Raw genomic sequence first — 8,900 nt, forward strand, 5'->3', positions numbered from 1 at the left:
GAGAAGGGTGGTCGGCTCCTGGCGCCGGTGGACGGGGAGATCGAGGCCCACAGATCGAGGCCCAAGCAGATCCACCGGGCGTGGACGACCAACGGACGCCACCCAAGTCTGAACTTCGGGAGATGGAGGGCCAAAGGAAGAGGCCCTGCAAGCAGAGACCCAGCTGCGCGACGCGCCCTACCCCCCCCCCCCCCCACGGCGACGAAACCGCAGGGGGCGTGGCAGCGATTGATCCTCAAGCGCCTCTCAGACAGGTGTAGCCCCGGGAGGAACCCGGGGCCTCAAGTGCGTTCAAAGTGTCCATGATCAATGTGTCCTGCAATTCACATTAATTCTCGCAGCTAGCCATGTTCTTCATCGACGCACGAACCAAGTGATCCACTGCTAAGAGTCATATAGGTATCTGGGGTGTGAGCAGACTTGTATGCGAGCTAACAATGGCACCACCTCCCCCACCCGCCCCTGTTGCACGGGAAGAGAGGGACCAAACCGGAGGCGGCTCCACCTCAGGCCCGCCAGCGGGAAACTAAAGGATACATGTGAAAAGAAAAAAAAGACAGGGTCGGGAATGGATAGGCGGGACGCATAGGACGTGGGACCAGCACCCAGCGGCAGCCAGCCAATGGGCGGGCAAGTCGGGCCTCGGGCCGGGATTCCATGGGCGGCCAGAGGGGGCTCGCAACGACGCCTCTGGAAGCGCCAGCCCTCCCTCGGACGACCAATGGGCGGTAGGGCGACCCCCCCCCCTGGGGTTTTTAAACCTCCGCGCTGGAACACGACTGCTAAGTACCCGGACAGGAACGGGGCGGACACGGTAGGCCCAGAAGGCGGGGCGGGACGGGGTGCGTGAAACCCATCCGCGGCACAGGCACCCCCGCACTCGACAGAGCCACCCTGGCACCATCAAAGCTGGAGAGCTGTGGCGAAGGGGAGGCAGGTGCCATGAGGAGAGCGAGCGTGTCCCCACCACCGCCCGGGAAGAGATCACATATCTCTCCCCCCCCCCGCGCCTCCCCCCTTCCCCCCCCCCCCCGTGCACACGAGATGAGATCACGGAGCCGGTCCAGAAAGAGGCAGAATGACCTCAGTACGCCAAGGGCCGTGGCTGGCCTGCAGGCAAGGGAGGCGCCTGAGCCGGCTGAGGCAGAAGCAGCAGTGGCAGTGGCGGAGGCAGAGACAGGCGCTTGGAGGCGAGGACGTAGGCAGAGGAGCGAGGGAGAGAGAGAAAATGGAGGAAGTCCCTCGACGGACCAGACCAGACACACTCCACGCACCGCTCCGTAAAGACCCCCGCCTTTCCTGAAATGCTCACTTGGTCAGCCGGCTGTGGCACATGCCAGGAATGCGACCGGGACCCGGGGACGCGCCTCCCGGTGAGAGGAGGGACTCACACAGGCCCAAGAAAGGACCAGACACCCCCTCGGCCTTCTCCGTTAATGATCCTTCTTCCACCGGTTCACCTACAGAAACCTTGTTACAACTTTTACTTCCTCTAGACAGTCAAGTTCGACCTTCTTCTCAGCCCTCCAACAGGGCCATGGGCCGATCAGGCCCCACTAAACCATCCAATTGGTAGTAGGGAAGGGTGGTGTATACAAAGGGCAGGGACTTAATCAACGCAAGCTTATGACCAGCACTTACTGGGAATTCCTCGTTCATGGAGAATAATTGCAATCCCCGATCTCCATCACGAATGAGGTTCAATGGGATACCCGCGCCTGACTTTGTAGGGTAGGCACACACTGAGCCAGTCAGTGTGCCGCTAATGCAGCCCCGGACATCTAAGGGAATCACAGACCTGTTATTGCTCAATCTCGGGTGGCTGAACGCCACTTGTCCCTCTAAGAAGTTGGGGGACGCCGACCGCTCAGGGGGTCGTGTAACTAGTTAGCATGCCAGAGTCTAGTTCGTTATCGGAATTAACCAGACATATCGCTCCACCATCTAAGAACGGCCATGCACCACCACCCACGGAATCGAGAAAGAGCTATCAATCTGTCAATCCTGTCTGTGTCCGGGCCCGGTGAGGTTTCCTGTGTTGAGTCAAATTAAGCTGCAGGCTCCACTCCTAGTGGTGCCCTTCTGTCCATTCCTTTAAGTTTCAGCTTTGCAACCATACTCCCCCCAGAACCCAAAGACTTTGGTTTCCCAGAAGATGCTTGACTATCATGGGAATAACGCTGTCGCATCCCCAGTGGGCATCTGTTTAGTTATGTACCCCCATTTGTTTTTCTTTTTCTTTCTCCATTTCTCTTTCTTTTTCTTTCATTGGGGGAGGGGATTTTTTTTAATTCACATTTTAAATATGATTTTCCTGATTTGCCCTCCAGAAACCAGCTATTATTTCCCCTCATGCCTCCTGTTCTGAGGGCAGTTCCTCACTCACCCACTCACTCCTTCCAACCTGCCCATTCTGAGAGTTCCCTACACTGGGGCATCAAGCCTTGACAGGACCAAGGGCATTTGCTCCCATTGGTGCCTGAAAAGGATATCCTCTGCTTCATATGCAGATGGAGCCATAGGCTCATCCTTGTGTAGTCTTTGGATGGTTGTTTAGTCCATGGAAGATCGAGGGCAGGGGTTTGGTTGGTTGATATTGTTCTTATAGGATGGCAAACCCCTTCAACTACTTCAGTTCTTTCTGTAAGTCCTCTTTTTGGAACCTTGTTCTCAGCTCAATGGTTGACTGCAAGCATTCTCCCTTCTTCCCTCCCTCTCTTCTTCTCTCCCTCCCCACACAGCTCTATGTTTGTGTGTTTGTGTGTCTCTGTGTATGTGTGTGTGTCTGTCTGTCTCTGTGTGTGTCTGTCTGTATGTCTTTCTAAGTGAATGTCACTTTTCTTTTCTTAGATAAAGTGATGAGATAAGAGTCTTACCCAAGCTATGCAAATAAGTCCTTTAGGCTGAGGCCAGAGTATTTTTTCCCTCTGTTCTACTATTTATAGACCTAATACTAGGAGCTTCTAGCCTCCATGTAATCCAACCTTCCAAGCTGACTGATTCAATATGGTTTCTCTTGGCATCTTCATGAGTTGTCCTACTTGGACTCACATTAACTTGGACAATGTGTTACAATCTTCTGGATCCTTCTAATTCTCCAGCTTTTTCTGTTTTCCCCAGTGAATAGTTTGTTCTCTCAGAACCTGAATCTGTAAAATCATGTCCAGAAAACTTCCGTAAACACATGCCACACACCACAACTGCTCTTTCTTGCTCTACTTCTCTCTGTCTTTCTTTTGTCTATTTTTGTCTCTCTTTCTCTACTCTTGTGTATTCTCTTATTTCTAAGCTGTTCTCATGTGAATTGGGCATATTTTATCTGTGATACATTCTGTCACTTTTTTCTTTGAATTACTACTTTATCTGGCCCTTAATTATATGACACTTTCAAACATGGCTACTTCCTTATATAAACTAACCTTACAATGTACAATCATTTTGCTAATATTTATTTACCTAGTTCTTACCTGGACCTATTGGTTGTAAAGAATTAACCTTTCAGGATGCCTATATTTATGGCAGAATCTTTCTGGCCTTTCATATATGATGTCCTGTGTCTCAAAGATGAGGGTATTAGAATAAAATTATTCTACACATTTTCTGAAGGTTGAAAGATTCAACTTAAGTCTTGTTTTATAATCCCATTAGCAACCATCAGTCCAAAACACAAAATCACTAAAAGAAATCCTAGTTGCGTCAGGTAGGGTGGGAAAATATCCCAGTGATTAAGCAGGCAGGAAATGTTAGAGTGACGTGGAAGAAGATTGTTTATTGCTCAGCCTGTGTTTTTATAAAAGTTAGAACAATAAACCCAGGAGTGGGACAACCTACAGTGAGCTGGGCCCTCCAACAAAATTATTGATCAAGAAAGTGCCCACAGGCTTTTTCATAGGACAATCTTATGAAGAATTTTTTCTCAGTTAAGATTTCTACTTCCAAGTTATCTCTAGTTTTATATCACATTGATAAAAAACCTTCCTATATAGTTTGTAGGTGAGAGTTTGTGGATGTATATCTCTAAGCTTGTGTATTGAAGTGATATCATTAAAAGTTTTACAAAAGAATGGATAATAATAACCTCTGTGTGTGTGTGTGTGTGTGTGTGTGTGTGTGTGTGTGTGTGTGTGTGTGTGTTTCTTTAATTTTGCAGGCTTTCATCTGATTCTCGGTACCGTCTCGGTGCGGGCATGGGGCACCGACAGTGTATGTCAGTGAAATTATGTGTGTATATGTGTTTCTGCATGCCCACAGATATTATATGTATCATAATAGGGTATTAAAGAGGACAATGTCTTAATCTAAAGAAATGCTTTAGATTATAGCACACACCAGCAAGAAAACATTCCTTTTTTGGCATGGGGTAGCAATTGGGCTTGCAACAATAAATTATGAAATATACTAGGAAGAGTGAAATAGCTCAGTAGGTACAGATATTTGTTGCCAAGGCTGTTAACCTTGGTTTGGTCCTTGGGACATACACAGTGGAAGGAGGAAATTGATGCCAAAAATTGTACTCCATCATCCACATGTGTGCAATCACATGCAGAAACAAGCAAATACTCAACTAAAAGAATCAGAAAATTAGAATTCTATAAATATAGGACTTAAAATATATGCATAAATTAAAGTAAGGAAATAAATTGACATGATATATGGTAAGAATTCTGTAAAGCTGATTCATACCCAGACTTAGAGAAAGTATCCCTATACATATGTGTGTTCCATTTCTCCCATTTCTGGAGCAAGAAAAAAATTACATACATGGAATTTCTGCTTAATATTACAGAGCAACAGAACATAATATTGAGAATTAAAAAAAGAATACATAGGGTTGGGGATTTAGCTCAGTGGTAGAGCGCTTGCCTAGGAAGCGCAAGGCCCTGGGTTTGGTCCCCAGGTCCGAAAAAAAGAACAAAAAAAAAAAAAAAAGAATACATATATAGTTCATATGAAGGCAACTTGGTCTTGCAGAGATAAGCTAAACAACTCGTGGATACTATAAGTTCAGACTCATGAACATGTATTACTCAGATTGGTGAATCAAAAAACTTAAATATGGGGCATGTAGATTCCAGAGACTTTTCCACAGTGGAATTGTGTAACTAGGGTGACCAGACAATAGCACTTGCATTTGTATCACTTAGATTTAGGGACCTTTCCTTGCATGGTGGAGGAATAGGCACCTACACTGCAATGTACTATATGTAACTAGAAAAATAAAACAAGTTGGGGATTTAGCTCAGCGGTAGAGTGCTTGCCTAGCAAGCACAAGACCCTGGGTTCAGTCCCCAGCTCTGAAAAAAAGAAAAGGAAAAAAAAAAGAATGCAGAGAAATAAAACAAAATGTTCTCCTTTATAACCAAATCAGGAATACTACTAGGAGATTCCAGGTTTCTTAGTCACATCATGAAATAAAATCAAGTGACCTTGTTCTAATATTATATTCTTCATTCTTTCTGAGATATGAGGTAGTGGATGAAAGAAAATACCCAACAACCTGGGTTTAGGGTAATATATTAGTTTAAAATGTCAAGTGTATGAGTCCAAGGGGATCTGACATCCATCAGGAGTCCTGGAATACTTCCACTGGACTCTCCACAGTGGTTGCCTGTGCAGGATTTAGTTGCTGAATCAGCACTCATTTTTCAAATGTAGAAGACACCAAAATGTAGACAAGAGGGATCATTCTCATATTCATTTACAAAGCACCCCCACAAGTTTTCTAATGTCTTACTTGGAAAGGATAAATTTAAAAGAGTAAAACAATATTATTATACTCAAGGAAAAAGCTTGTGTCAAAGAAACAAAACAACAATTAAAGGCAAAAGTCTATGTTTTTCAATAGAGTGACTATAAGGAAAAGAAGTACATTTTAAGCAGAAATTGTTGTTATCTTCTTCAAATTTATGGAGCATGGATGTTATAAAATGAATGGTAAGATAGAATAACAATGTAGGGTGAGAAGCAAATTGAGAGAGTAGCAGAAAGTAAAATCAAAACAGCTCAGAGCATCAAAGAAGCCTGTGGTAAAACCAAATCTGCAGCAACACAATTGTAAGCAATAGTAAAAGTAAAAGACAATTCAAAAGGAGCATTAATGTATATGATGGACACTTGTGTCAACTTGGATTTAGATGCCTCTAAATCTGGAGGGGTTTGTTTCCTATTGAGAAGGCAAAATATTGTTCCCCTTTAGAAATTTGAAGTAGATTGAATAATTTTACCCTCTTTGTCCTAGTAAAAAAAAAATAAGGCCAGATAATAATTTAAATTGTAAATGTGTGTGTGTGGGTGGTGTGTCTTTATTAAATTATGTGTGAGTATTTGCATGCATAGGGTTGCCTGTGGAGGCTAGAAAAGGAAGAGTATTGGGTCCCTGAAACTGAAATTACCAGTGATTATGAGTCTTCTTGTTCTTTGAATCTAACATGGGTCTTCTTCAAAAGTAGTACATGTTCTTAACTTCTCTGTCATCTCTCCAGTCTCCTGTAAAAATAAGTTTAAAAAAATGATTTCTGTTGCCTAAAGACAAGGAGGCTGAATGAATATAATGATTCTGAGGTTATTTTTAAAGATGAAATTCATTATGATAGACAATAGGCATAATATATCTAAAACTAAGAAAAGATAAAGTGCAAACAATAAGGAACAGTGTGCTGTATGAGAGATGTTGCAGGGTAAAAAATGACATGAAACTTTCTAAAGAGGCTTGAGTCTGCTTATAAGGTCGCAGTACTTTGTGTGTACATGTTTGTGTGGGGGTACATGTGTCTGCAGGTGCATGTCCACAGGTGTTAATAAGGAGGTCAAAGGTCAATACTGGGTATCATTCTCAGTCACTCTCTACTGTATTGATTTTGTGACATGGTCTCAAGCTGACCATGAAATTACCAATTTAGCGAGACTGGGGCTCTGTCAAGCCACAGGGTTTCTTTCTTTTCCATTTCACAGGCACCAGGATGATTAGCTTGGAACATAGTCCCATGACATTTTACATGTTCTCTGGAGACTGCACTCAGATCCTCATGCATGTATCAGAAATAATTTAACAGAGGTGCTACCTCTTTCTGGCAGTGGCCATGTAGCTGCTGCAAGGAATAGCATATGAGTGCTACAGTGACAGGATTCTACTGTGGCAAGTCCATTTAAACCACTTCTCAGTTGACAAGGGAAATTTGGTGGCCTTTATATTTAGTACCAAGTTTGCATGCCCTACAAGCTCTCCTTTCCTTCATTGTACTGCATATAGTCATTATCAAAATTGTATCACTTCATCAGTCATGGACAAGGCCATCTGGAGTCACACAGGCTAAGTCACTGTGGATGATTCTACATCTTTCTCAAAACTCTTTCAAGGGATAAAATGTTCTTCACCTTTTTTTGTATCTATCAATCCTCCAGATGTTACCATAAATCCTGGGAATTTGAGACTTACAATCATATCTTTAGAGAAGTACCCAGTCACACTGAACAAGTCTGTGTCAGTTGTGGAGAGAGGTAGGTCCTGCTTACATAACTGTTTTTAAGAAGCTATATCTGATCAGTAGAGACATGAAAAATGCAGAGATTATGTTGGATTGGTAGAGACTTGAAAATGGCTCTTAGAATGATTACATCTTACAAAGATCTATATATTAGAAAGATATCTAGAAGATCTGCTTTGTAAAATGAACTTGTCTGTCTGCAATTAAAAGGGAATTATGATAGGAGATAATAACTAGAGATAGTTTACCAACAAATGTTCAATTAGGCCTCTCACCATGCATAACTATGTAACCATGTTTGCTACCAGACAGGTAAGTCTTCCTGTTTACAGGACAAGCCTGGCCAGATATCTCTTTTGTCTTGCTGAAATTGTGCTTTTTAATGCAAAATAAGTTTAGGTGGTGACTGATCCAAGGAATGGGAGAAGGAGGAAGGGGAACTATTGGTGGCTTTGTGTAAAGATAGAGCTTTTGAAAGGTGGGTATTATGATTTTTTTTTTAATAATGTAAGCAATGGTATCACTGCTTGGGTAAGCACAATTGTCATTGTATAAATATAGAAGGCTCAAGTTATTTGTGGCCACTTGCCTGAAAATCCAAAGGTGGTCAGTGTCTTCACTTTTGTTAACTCCCCATCTCCATCTCAGGACCTAAACATTATAGCTAGAACTGGCATTGGCATCCTCTTAGTTCCTAAATTTTAATTTTTTAAAAATTTTTATTAGATATATTTCTTTACTTACATTTCAAACATTATACCCCTTCCCAATTTCCTGTGTATAAGCCCCCATTCCCTCCCATCCCCCTCCCCCATACAGGTATTCCCCCTATACATCCACTTTATTCCCCCCCTCCCCATATTCCCCTGCACTGGTGGTCCAACCTTGGCAAGACCAGGGGCTTCCCCTTCCCCTGATGCCCCAACAAGTCTGTTCTCTGCTATATATGCGACCTGAGGAAACGGCAGATCACAACACCGCGCCCCAGACATGGAAGGCTCAACACACTCAAAACCCCCTAAAGCTAAGATTTTCACGTTGTTGCTCTTAACTGTCTTATGGACTAGAGGTGGGGCAAGTCTGGGGGTTAGCCCCCACCAGGTATATAATATGTCCTGGATAATAACTAATTTAGAGATGGGCTGGTCTCAAGTTCTAGCTAATGGTAAGCATGCTGAAGGAACGTGGTGGCCCCCTTTGACTTTCGACCTTTGTCAACTGGCTAAGGACTCCTGGGAGCATACTTAGCGGACTCCCCACAACTCATACCCACCCTGCAGACACTCTGATTGGTATACTTGTCCCGGAGGTAAGAGGACACGGGAGTGCGGAGGTCCTGAGACCTTCTACTGCACTAAGTGGGGGTGTGAGACCTACACTCCAGGATGGTGGGGTCCAAGAAGGGGGACTTAGTTG

The 8,900-nt window shown here is 43.8% G+C and overlaps 1 non-coding gene across 1 annotated transcript; it reads right to left on the reverse strand.

The window, feature by feature from the left end:
• Positions 1–240: 240 nt before the first annotated feature.
• On the reverse strand, positions 241–393 carry LOC134480628 (5.8S ribosomal RNA). The gene has a single exon (XR_010055101.1). It is a non-coding gene; the product is annotated as a 5.8S ribosomal RNA (ribosomal RNA).
• Between the last annotated feature and the right edge of the window lie 8,507 nt (positions 394–8,900).

This window comes from Rattus norvegicus, chromosome 9 (assembly GCF_036323735.1).
Source record: "Rattus norvegicus strain BN/NHsdMcwi chromosome 9, GRCr8, whole genome shotgun sequence".
Lineage (NCBI taxonomy): Eukaryota > Metazoa > Chordata > Mammalia > Rodentia > Muridae > Rattus > Rattus norvegicus.